Here is a 10,242-nt window from a genome sequence, read left to right on the forward strand (position 1 = left end):
TGTGTTTTCATTTTTCCCGGGTAAACAGACACCCAGGAGTGGAAATGCTGGGTCATATGGTCGAGCACCGAAGTGTATGTTTCACTTGATAAGAAGTAGCCGAAATGTTTCCCAGAGCAGCTGCCCTTGGGAGTAGCTTTTGCCGTTGGTCTTTGTTCTTGCCGACACTTGGTTTTGTCTGCCTTTTATTTCGGCCCCGCACCCACGTGGCGGTGCCGCGGCCCCTCAGGGTTTTAATCGGCACGTGCCTGATGGCTAATGACATTGAGCATATTTTCGCGTGCTCGTTGGCCATCCGTGCGTCCCCTTTTGTGAAGCGTTCCCGAGTCTGTCCCCCGTTTTCTGTCGACGTGACTGGCTCTCATTTGCTGTCCCCTTTTTTATATTCTGTGCCCTAGCTGTCACTGTGCTAGTGTGGACTTTGGAGAGTCAGAGATTCTTGAATGAGAATAGTAGGCCCACTGCTTCCTCAGGTGCCACTCACTCCCTTGTGGTAAGCCTCCTCCGGGAGGTTCCTCAGGGAGTGTCACAGTAACCCTGGGGCCCTTGGCGGCCTTGCCCAGCGCGGCTGCCTTCATGACCCCAGCGTCTGGATTGGAGTCCCAGCTCTGTGACTTCTCGGCCCTGGGACTGGGGCATGGGACTTGGATTGTCGGTTCCCTTCTCTGTCGTGTGGGTCGGAGTGTCGCTCACGGGTTTGTTGTGGAGAATCCTTTGGCCTGATGTGCACAGCGTGCCAGGCCCGTGGGCCTCGCCGTCTCTCCCCACACTGCGACGTGGTCCCGCTGAGCCCCCGCGTGGAGGCTGTGACCGCCACTAACACGACCCCTGTTTTCTCCTGCAGGCCCCCCGGAGTCTTTGGGATACGCGTCTTTGGGATACAGCGTCGCTGGCAGCCGTTTCTGGTAAGTTCACGCCTGTCCCCACTCCCCACTGTCTCTGCTGCAGCCGTGTGACTGGGAGCGTCTCATGGGCAGAGGGTGGGGAGCAGCTGCGGAGCCAGACGTCATTTGGTGACTGTGGTGGGGGCTCGGTGTGGCCTTGTAGGGGTCTGACGCCCAGGGTGGGAATGGCTGGGAGAGGCTGTGGGGTGCCCCAGGGAGGGGACGTTTCCTGGCCGAGAGCGTGATTTTCAGATGATGCCTGAGAGAAGGGGTGGTGCCTGGCAGGGCAGACGTGGGTGTTCTCTGTCTCTGGGGGGTCTGTCCTCAGAAGGACAGCTGCAGGCTTGGGGACGGCAGGGCCTGTGGAAGGGGTCGTGTGCTGGAGCGGCCAGTGTTGGAGGAAGCCCTGGGGCGGGACCCTCATGTGCCGCCGTGGCCACTGTGCCCACGGAAGGGAGGTGACCTGGGTTCTAGTCCTGCCATTGCCACTTTCACACGGTCACCCAGGACCGGTCATTTCATCTCTCTGTGTCTTCATTTTCCCGTCCGTAAGATGGGGGCCTAACAGGACCCGTCGCATGCTGCCGTGCCCGTTAAATGGGCTAATACGGAACAGCGCCTGGCACAGAGTAGGTGCTCAACAAGCTAATAATCAGAGTGAGTGCTTTTCATGTGTCCCTCACAGCAACGCTCCCAAATGGGTTGTTACCCTCATTTTCTAGATGGGGAGACTGAGGCTCGCATGAGTCAGCGGTCCCAAGCCTCAATTGAAGCAAAGAGCTAGGACTCTAACCCCGTGACCCTCCCGGGGACCCCGGCGTGTTCTTCCCTAGGGGCAGACAGTAGACCGGTCACAAGGAGTGAAGAACTGTGCGGGGCCTCGGGGAGTGTGTGGGTGGCCAGGGGGTTGAAATGGGGTGGAGAGCGCTTCCTGAGAAGGTGGTATTAGAGCAGAGACCTTGAGGAGGGGACAGAGGGAGCACGCAGGCCTCTGGTGGGGCCCCCGGCAGAGCGAGCGGCCCGTGCAGAGGCCCGAGGCTGTATGGACCGGCCCCTTGGTTGGTTAGTGCTGCGTGAGTCCCACGGTGGGGTTTCGGGGACAGGCCTCTCTCCCTTGTTCCTGAGCCTTTGGGACCCCCAGGAAGACCGGCCTTGGAGGCGGCCTGCTTCCTGGCCGGGCCCTGGGCTGCACAGCAGTGGGTATGGTATCGCCTTGGAGGCGGGGAGGCGTGGGTGACAGTGTGGCGGTCCCCACAGGTGATCAGCCAGGTTTTCCACCGGATCTGCTTGCAGTCGGAGGGAAGGTGGCCTTGCCCGGGTGTTCTCGCCCCCTCCCTGCCGCTGGCCCTCGTCCGTCTGCGGGCCCGACGGGGAGCCTGCCTCCCAGGCTGAGTTATCTGCTTGTCATACCAGCGGTCCACCGAGGACGAGAAAAGGGCTTTTTGTCTGCGAGCACTTAGCTTCCTCCTCTGGGGCGATCCATCACCTCGAGGGAGGAGGCAGACGGGGGAGGGAGGGGTCCTCCCCCCGCGGAGACAGCCTAGTGTTCCCCTGGTTCCTGGCAGGACCCAAGTGGCTCCTCAGCCCAGAGAGAAGGCCTGTCTGGGGACGGGCAGCTGGCAGGGGCTGGGAGGGGGGTGGGTGCTCTGGAGACAGGAACTGTGTGGAGTCTGCTGGCCTTTCTGAGCCCGCCCCCTACACACCTGGGGAGGCATGGGGGCGGGGGGGGGCGGCATTTCCGAGGAGCTGCGGGAGGAGGTCGAGGGGCTGATGTGTGAGGCGCACGGGGACCGGGGACCGCGTCCGGGACGATCGTGGGGCAGCAGCAAACACTTCCACACTCCCGCGGCGTCCGGTCCGACTCGTTCTCGGCACCTGGTGGAATCACGTCCTTTAATCCCCAGAGCCACCCGCACGCTGCCCGCATTGCACAGATGAGGAAACCGAGGCCCAGGGGAGGCGACGCGCTGGCCCCGAGTGTGCAAGTGGCAGAGGGCGGGCTGGACCCCAGGGGCCCCGGCTCCAGAGTCCCCGGCGCCGGCACAGGTCTTTTGAGCAGGTGACCTTTGCGTCGCCCTGGGAGGGGGAGCTGTGAGAGCAGGGGGTGCAGGCAGGCGCCTCGAACCTCTCCCAGCCTGGTGCCTGGTGGCGAATCCGTGAGGGTGAAGGGTCAGGGGTCAGGGGTCGGATGTGCGTGGAGGCTGGCGGAGGATGGAGGACTGGGAAGGCCAGGCTTTCTGGGCGCCCTGGGGAGGGAATGACCAGTTGCGTACGCGGTGGGGGGCGGGGAAGGCCCGGCAGAATCGCACCTCTCTGGGTCTGTTTGTCTCTCCTGGGCAGTGAGTTCGCCGGCTTTGTCCTTAGCTGGGGGCCTGGTCCCTCTCTCGGGTGGAGGAGGAAAGGGCAGGAGGTCTCTTTCCTTCCAGTTTAGGGGGCCCAGCCCTGGGCAGGCCGCCCTCCCCCTCCTCTCCTTCCCTTCCCCCCTTCCAGCCCCCTCTTCCTCCCTCCCCTCCCCTCTCTCCTCCCCACAGGCCACCTTCAGATGACAGCAATTAATGGTGCCTCTGATGGCGGGCTGGGAGGACGGGCTGACAGTTGAGCGTGTCTGCCTGCGGCTGGCCCTCTAATCGGGCCCGGGGGACCCCCCCGCCCCACAGCTCCCAGGCGCCGCCTGCCCACTCCATCACTCACTGGGCAGCCGGAGCTGCCCGAGGGCGCACAGAGCGCTCAGCACTCCCGGCCCCTGCAGCCCCCAGCCCCGCCTCGTCGTCCTTTATTATTGTCATCTCTTTATTCTATAAGTGGAGGGGGCTCCCGGGTGACCCTCGTCCTGCCCCAGTGAGTGTAAACGTGACAGCCGGACCTCCAAGGCGCCCTTCTCCCGGATGTCCTCTCCACTGGCCAGCTCCTGTCCCCAAACGACCTCCCAGGCAGTGCCGTGCCGCCCCCCAGGGCCGCCCCCTCCCCACAGGACACCCGTCCTTTTGTGTCTGTGCTCTTGGGCGGAGCCGAGGCGCCTGCCCTGTCCTGGACAGCAGGCTTCGATTGAATGCCAGAGACTTAGCAGCCTGGAGCCTTCCGTGATGGGGCGGCTGCCCAGGCCTGGATCTTGTCTGGTGGGGGCTCGCGTGTGTCGGGGTGACAAGGACGCTGAGCCAGTCCTTCCCTCCTGGGCCTGGCGCTTGCTGTTTACCATTTTGCAGCAACAGTAACGAGGCCCGTGCCGCGTGCCAGGGACCGCTGCTGACCTCTCCCTGTTCACTCCACACCAGCTCTCCAAGGAGCCGTGTGTAACCCCGCCTTTGTGCACGGGGACCCTGACAGGCAGAGGCACACCCTGACCTTCCTTGTCCAGCGCCCATAAATCGGGCTTAGGGAGCTCAAGGGGACGGTGACCGAGCCAGCAGGCCTGGCCTGGAAGTAGGGAAATAGTCCTTGGGCCCTGGGCTGGGATTAATGGTGCTTATTATTCTGTTACAGTTTTAAAAATTCAGCCTCATCGAGATGTCGTCGCCCGTTTTAAAGGTTCAGTTCCACGAGCTGAGACAAACGTAAACATTCGTACAATAACCACCACAATCGAGATACAGAGGGCTCCCATCATCCCCCAGAGAATCCGCATCCCCCACCAGAAGCATCTGCTGATGTCGTAGACGTCCTAGAATCTTCTGGATTCCATACTAAAGTTATAGAATATGTACTCGCTCGTGTCGGGCTTCTTCCTCTCCGCCCGGCTTCGAGGTGCGTCCGTGTGGTCGCGTGTATCAGCAGTTCGGTATTTTCGGCCGCGTGCGTGTATCACAGGCCACGTCTCCGTTCACGAGCTGACGGACACTTGCGTTGCTTCCCGGCTGCTTTTGGCTGTTACGGGTGAAGCTCGAACGTGTTCGTGCCTCTCCGTGCCGTGTCTCGCCGCGTCGCGTTGGCCGAGGCCGCGGGCGGCACTGGGTCGCAGCGGTTGGGTTTTCATGGCTACCTGGTCGTAGGTGTTGTCCCCAGCCTTTCACAGACGAGGAGACTGAGGCTCTGGGCGGTCAGGCGACTTCCCTGCAGTCACTCGGCAGGAGTCGGGGCCCTTTTTCCTCCTCCGCGCCGGGAAGTGCGGGCTCCATGTGCTACACTGATGCGTTTGCCAGTCGAGAGGCTCACGCCCGCGACTGGTGGCGGGGGGGGACAGAGCCATGCTTCCCCCTCCAGGGTCACCTCTGCTGGAGAAGTGAGGGCGTGAAGGAGGGTCCTTGTCTTTGGGGTCAAGCTCTGTCCATGGGCGCCGAGCCCTGTCGCGTGCACGTCAGGCCTGGGTGACTGTCGTCTGCCGGGAGCTGTTTTGGGGCAAGGCAGAGGCATGAAATGTGGACGCCCAGGCACGGGGGTGGTGACAGAGAGGGGGCCTCCTCCCCATCCTCCCTCGCCTGAGGGGTGTTAGCAAAGATGACTTTTCGGGGAAAGAGGCCCACAAATTAAATAAGCAATCCCGTAAATAAATAAGTAATGAAGTTAGTGGGGTGCCTAATTACATCAAATTCGTAATTATGGATGGATGCCTGCCCGATAATTGTACTTGTTTTTAATCTCCAGCTCTGACATGTGCCTCCTTCCATCTGAGGGTGATCCCTGCCCCCCAGCTGGAGGGAGGAGGGAGGCGCTGCCTTTCTGGGGGGGGTGGGGGCGGGGTTCCCAGCGAGTCCCAGGGGTCCCTGACCTTGGGGGTGGGCTTGTCTTTCTCCTGCATTCGGGGTTGTAAACCTACGTAGGTTTGAAATTGGCGCAGATGACAGCGATAATGATAATGGTTTATCATGACGATCGTGTTTCGCTCTACGTGTTATAGTTTATTTAATCTTCCCAACCCCCCTGCGAAGCAGAGATCATCATCATCCTCACTTTACAGGTGAGGAAACTGTGGAACAGAGAGGCTAAGTGACTTGCCCGAGGTCGCACAGCCAGTGAGATCCTAATCCCAGAGCCCGCCTCCCTCTCTCTGCTGCCTCTGCCTCCGGGTCGTCCTGCGTGGGACGCTGAGTGCCGGCCCTTGGCTTTGTGCACTTTTCGATGACTTTCCAGGGCAGTCCTTTAGAGGAGATGCTAGTTTAGGGTAGCTCAAGGCCTCAAGAGACCACGTCATCTCTTCCGCAGCTGCTGTGAATCCAAACAGAAAACATTCTGAACCGTAAAATAAAATTGTGTTTCGTTTCATTTAATCGCAAAGTCAGTCCACTTGCCGAAATTTAAATGGCTTCTTCCTCGGTCTTCTCTTTGATTTGCCGGCTTTTGGGGGCACTCCCAGTCCTGCCGTGGGACTATGGCCATGCTCGTTAGACCCACTTTCCAGATGAGGAAACCAAGGCTCAGGGAGGTGGAGGGACTTGCGTGGGGTCACACAGCCCGGGGGTGGGGGAGCTGGCATTCTCACCAGCTCTTACCACCTGGCTAGGGATACGGAGCCCACCTCAGGTCCCTGGTGTGTGTGTGGGGAGCCCCCTCTCCCGTCCGAGAAGCGAAGGGGCCATGTGTGCCAGGGGCTGGCTTTGCCGGGGTCCGTGCTGTGCTGGGTGACCTCAGCCAGCCCACCTCATTTTGGGGACAGAAAGGATGGGGTGCCCGGGGGCGGCGTTACTGTCACATGCTGCCCCTGCAGACCCCAGATCCCCAGCCGGAGTGGACGCCTGTCCCTTCACGGTGCACTCCATGTTCTGGCCTTGTGGGGGGCGGTCGGGACAGAGCCCTTGAGATGCCTGGGCCTCTACCAGGAAGTGTCCTCTGCAGGCCACAGGGAGCGGACACAACTCCCTTTCGGGGGTGCGTTCACGCAGCCAGCCGGGGCCTGCGTTTCTGGGGCTCTGGCAGGGGCTGTGGCTCGGGCCGGCGTTGGGCATGCCTTCCTTGTGCTGAGCCCGGGCCGGCGGGGGATCTTCCACTCATTGTGGGCAGGGACGGAGAGGGGAGTGGAGCGCAGACTCGCAGGAGGAGTTGTGTGTGTCCCTGGCGATCTCAGGAGGCTGCCTGGAGGAGTTTACCATTATACAAGCACGCTGCATAATGGTAAACCTGCCTCGCAGGAATCGGTGTGTGAAGCGCTTCAAACGACTTGGCGCAGAGCAGACACTGCATTGTTTACCAGCGCTGACATTTCCTGACCGTTGGCTTGCCTCAGCGCCACGGGAGAGCCTGTCACTGTCACCGTTGATATTAACTCGAACTCCTAATGATTCCTGAGCATCGACTCCGTGCCAGGCTGTGTTCTAAGTGTATCATGCACACTCACCAACGGGCTCCTCGTGGCAGTCCTGTGAGCCAGGTGCTATTACTGTCAGCCCCGTTTTATAGGTGGGGAAGCTGGGGGCACAGGGAGGTTAAGCGACTTGCCCAAGATCACACAGCTGGCAGAGCTGGGATTCGAACCTGGACGGCTTGACTCCATGACACCTGCTGTCAATCGTGGGGACTGTGCAGGCGCCACCTGCAGCCCTCCTTCATCTCGGAGCCAGACTGGATCTCTTGGCAGGGCTGCCCCGGCTGCGGGCCAGCTCCATGTGCCACGTAGGGCCCCGAGGCATGCAGCAGCTGCTCTGGGCTGGCTGGGACTGGTCAGGACGTGAGAGCTTTGCTTCCTGCCTCCCCGCAGCCAGCCTGGTGTCCCCATGGCCTCCTGGGGGAGGGAGTACACAACAAACAAGATGCCAGGGGCCGATGGGGAGATGGGCAGTGCAGACGACGAACACTGGACTGCAGGTCCGAGACATCATTGCCGTGGACCAGTGTGGGGCGGGGAGGGTGGGGCAGCCCTGGTTTCGGGGGGCGGGGTTCACTTTAGGTAGAGGAACTAAGGGTGGTCTCCTAGGGGGTGGCCTTTGAGCTGGGACCCGGACAGTGAGAAGGAAGCAGACTTATGGAAGGAGAGCGATGAGCCGTGCAGGTCGGGGAGCAGCGGGCGTGCATGCCCTGTGGGATGTCGCGGATGCTGAGGAGGCCTGCACGGCCGGAGCTGGGCCGGGCCTCCGGGACCGGTTCTGGATCGGAGGCTGCGCTGTAGTCCGCAGGGCTTGGCCCTTTTTCCCATTTAAGGCAGAAGTTTAATGCCTTTTGCTTTTCCTTTTTGCTCTTTTGCTATTTATTTACATTTATGGAGCACACGGAATGTTCCAGACATTTGTAGGCCTCTGGGATCGGAATGATGGAAAAGTCGGACCTTGTCCACCCATGCCTTGGAGGAGCTGAGTATCCAGAGAGAGTGTCGGTTAAACAGGTGCCATCGAGGGTGCTGGCGGTCATGGGGACAGAGTTTAGGTTACTTATTGCTGGAGCGTAGTACGGCCGGAGGCTTCCTCGGGCAAGCCTCAGGGAGGCACCCGAGGGTGACCGGGGGGCTCCGGCCTGAGCGTGGCAGAGGCACGCTCGGGCTGCCTCAGGCCGCAGGGAGAACCCATGGGCGCTCCCAGTGGCAGAGTCCGGGGCTGGGCGGGTTCAGGCGTGGCCGGACCCAGGGCCTCGCGCCCCCGTGCCTTGGGGAGCTGTCTCTGCCCTCGCTCTGCTGCCTTTGTTCCGGGCCTTGTTCTCAGGCACGTTTATGCCACCAGCACAGCCAGCCACGGGGAGGGAGAGTCACCCAGCCACAGGCACATCGCTCCTCTCCTCGTCCATTCCTCGCCGAGTGAGGCCTTCGGCGCCATTCAGCCGTTTTCAGCAGGGCAGGGGGCGGGGTGGCCAAGGTGGGGGGAAGGGGTGACCCAACCGAGGCCCAGTCAGAGAAGGGGGGTGGGGAACATGGCGAACCGGCATGTTGGGCATCCTTCGTTTTTTTTGACGAGAGACGCTGGAAATCTGGATTTTATAAGCAGTGTCCTAATTTTTAAAAAACATCGCGTGTGCCAAGAGCTTCCCTGTTGGCCACAGCTGACTGTCATCATTTTGTGGCCTATGTTCCCAGCTGTGACTTTTATCTCAAAGTATTTTGCCGTCTGTGGTCTGGGCAGAATGTCCCATGGAATGTCCCGGAAGGTCCCAAGGCTTCAGAAGTCACGTTTAACGCCCCTGGAAGTGCTCTTCCCGAAAGTCCGCCCCCGAGGCCTCCGCAGTTCCGCTGAGTGCCCTCCTCTTGGGCTCTAAGAGACAGTCACGCCTCGTGGTCGGTGACACAGACGTGAGCACGACACTCAGGGTTCACACCCCCCTCTGCCACTTCCCAGCTGCGTGCCATCGGGCAGGTCGCCCTACCCCTGTGCCTCAGTTTCCCCTCCTGTAACGTGGGCATGGCAGTACCCTGTGGGTTTGTGGGGGTCTACAGGCGCACGCGCAGAGGCTGGCCCACCGGGAGTGGGTGTGCGCCTGGCTGGTAAGGCCTGGGCTTCGGGCTTGGGTCCTGGGATCCGCTGGCGGTGGCCAGGAGCATTCTCGGACGCTCCCTCCTTCCTCCTCACCTGCCAGGCTGTGGGCTCCTGGGACCCCAGACAGAGCAGGCAGCCGCTGCCCCTGGCCCCAGCCATCCCCGCTGGGTGCTCTGGACATGAGTCTTGAGCGAGCAGTTAGCTCTGCCTGCTGCCAGCTCACAGCTGCTGCGGGTGGGGGCGGCCCCTTTAAAAATAAAAACAGTACACAGAGAGACAGTCCTAGAGGACAGTCGCCTGCATTTGGCCAGCGTGGCCAGGGGTTTAGCCGTACGCGTCGGTGCCTGGATGAAGTGACCGGGAAGCACGATGCATTCTGGTCTGGGGAGGTCTCCGTATCAAGGAGTCCCTGTGAGGTGGCTCGTGGGTGCCTCTCGCAGGGTGGGGATTCCTTGGGCTCTGTTCCTAGTGGCCAGGCTGGAAGAGAGCTAGCTGCAGGTCCCTGGGGGGCTTCCTCCAGGGCCCCCCAACCTGCCCCAAGCTTCAGGCTTAGTTCCCTGGAATCCTTGCGGAAAGGGGCGGGGGGGGGGGGGGGGGGGGGGACGGGCATGCATGGCTCTGGGCATTTCATGCTGCCAAAGAATTTCAAGTCTTGATTGCAGAGGATGGAGTAGTGGCCCTAGGGCGTCGTTCCCCTCAGAACCGCGATTGTGACCTTGTTTGGGCAAAGGGTCTTTGCAGATGCAGTCGAGTTAAGGATCAGGATGAGTTAAGGATCAGGATGAGTTAAGGATCAGGATGAGTTAAGGATCAGGATGAAATCGTCCTAGATGGCAGTGGGCCTTAAATCGACGACAGAAGTTCTTATGAGAAGACACGGAGGAGGAGGCCATGTGACCGGAGGCAGAGGTGGGAGTGAGGCGTCCGGGAGCCACCGGAAGCCGGGAGAGGCAAGGAGGCGTTGCCCCTCAGCGGCTGTGGGGGAACGGGCCTGCCCGCACCCCGATTCGGGGCTGCTGGCCTCCAGAACTGTG

At 61.2% G+C, this 10,242-nt stretch overlaps 1 protein-coding gene across 1 annotated transcript in view; it reads left to right on the forward strand.

The window, feature by feature from the left end:
- The window catches only part of NCOR2 (nuclear receptor corepressor 2), a 189,120-nt gene that overhangs the window by 18,614 nt on the left and 160,264 nt on the right, over positions 1 to 10,242 (forward strand). Inside the window, exon 2 of the mRNA XM_023523892.1 lies at positions 845 to 905. The gene's annotated coding sequence lies outside the window, so the exon portion shown is untranslated. The remainder of the gene's footprint in view (positions 1 to 844; positions 906 to 10,242) is intronic.

The sequence above is a fragment of the Pteropus vampyrus genome, unplaced genomic scaffold (assembly GCF_000151845.1).
Source record: "Pteropus vampyrus isolate Shadow unplaced genomic scaffold, Pvam_2.0 Scaffold430, whole genome shotgun sequence".
Taxonomy (NCBI): domain Eukaryota; kingdom Metazoa; phylum Chordata; class Mammalia; order Chiroptera; family Pteropodidae; genus Pteropus; species Pteropus vampyrus.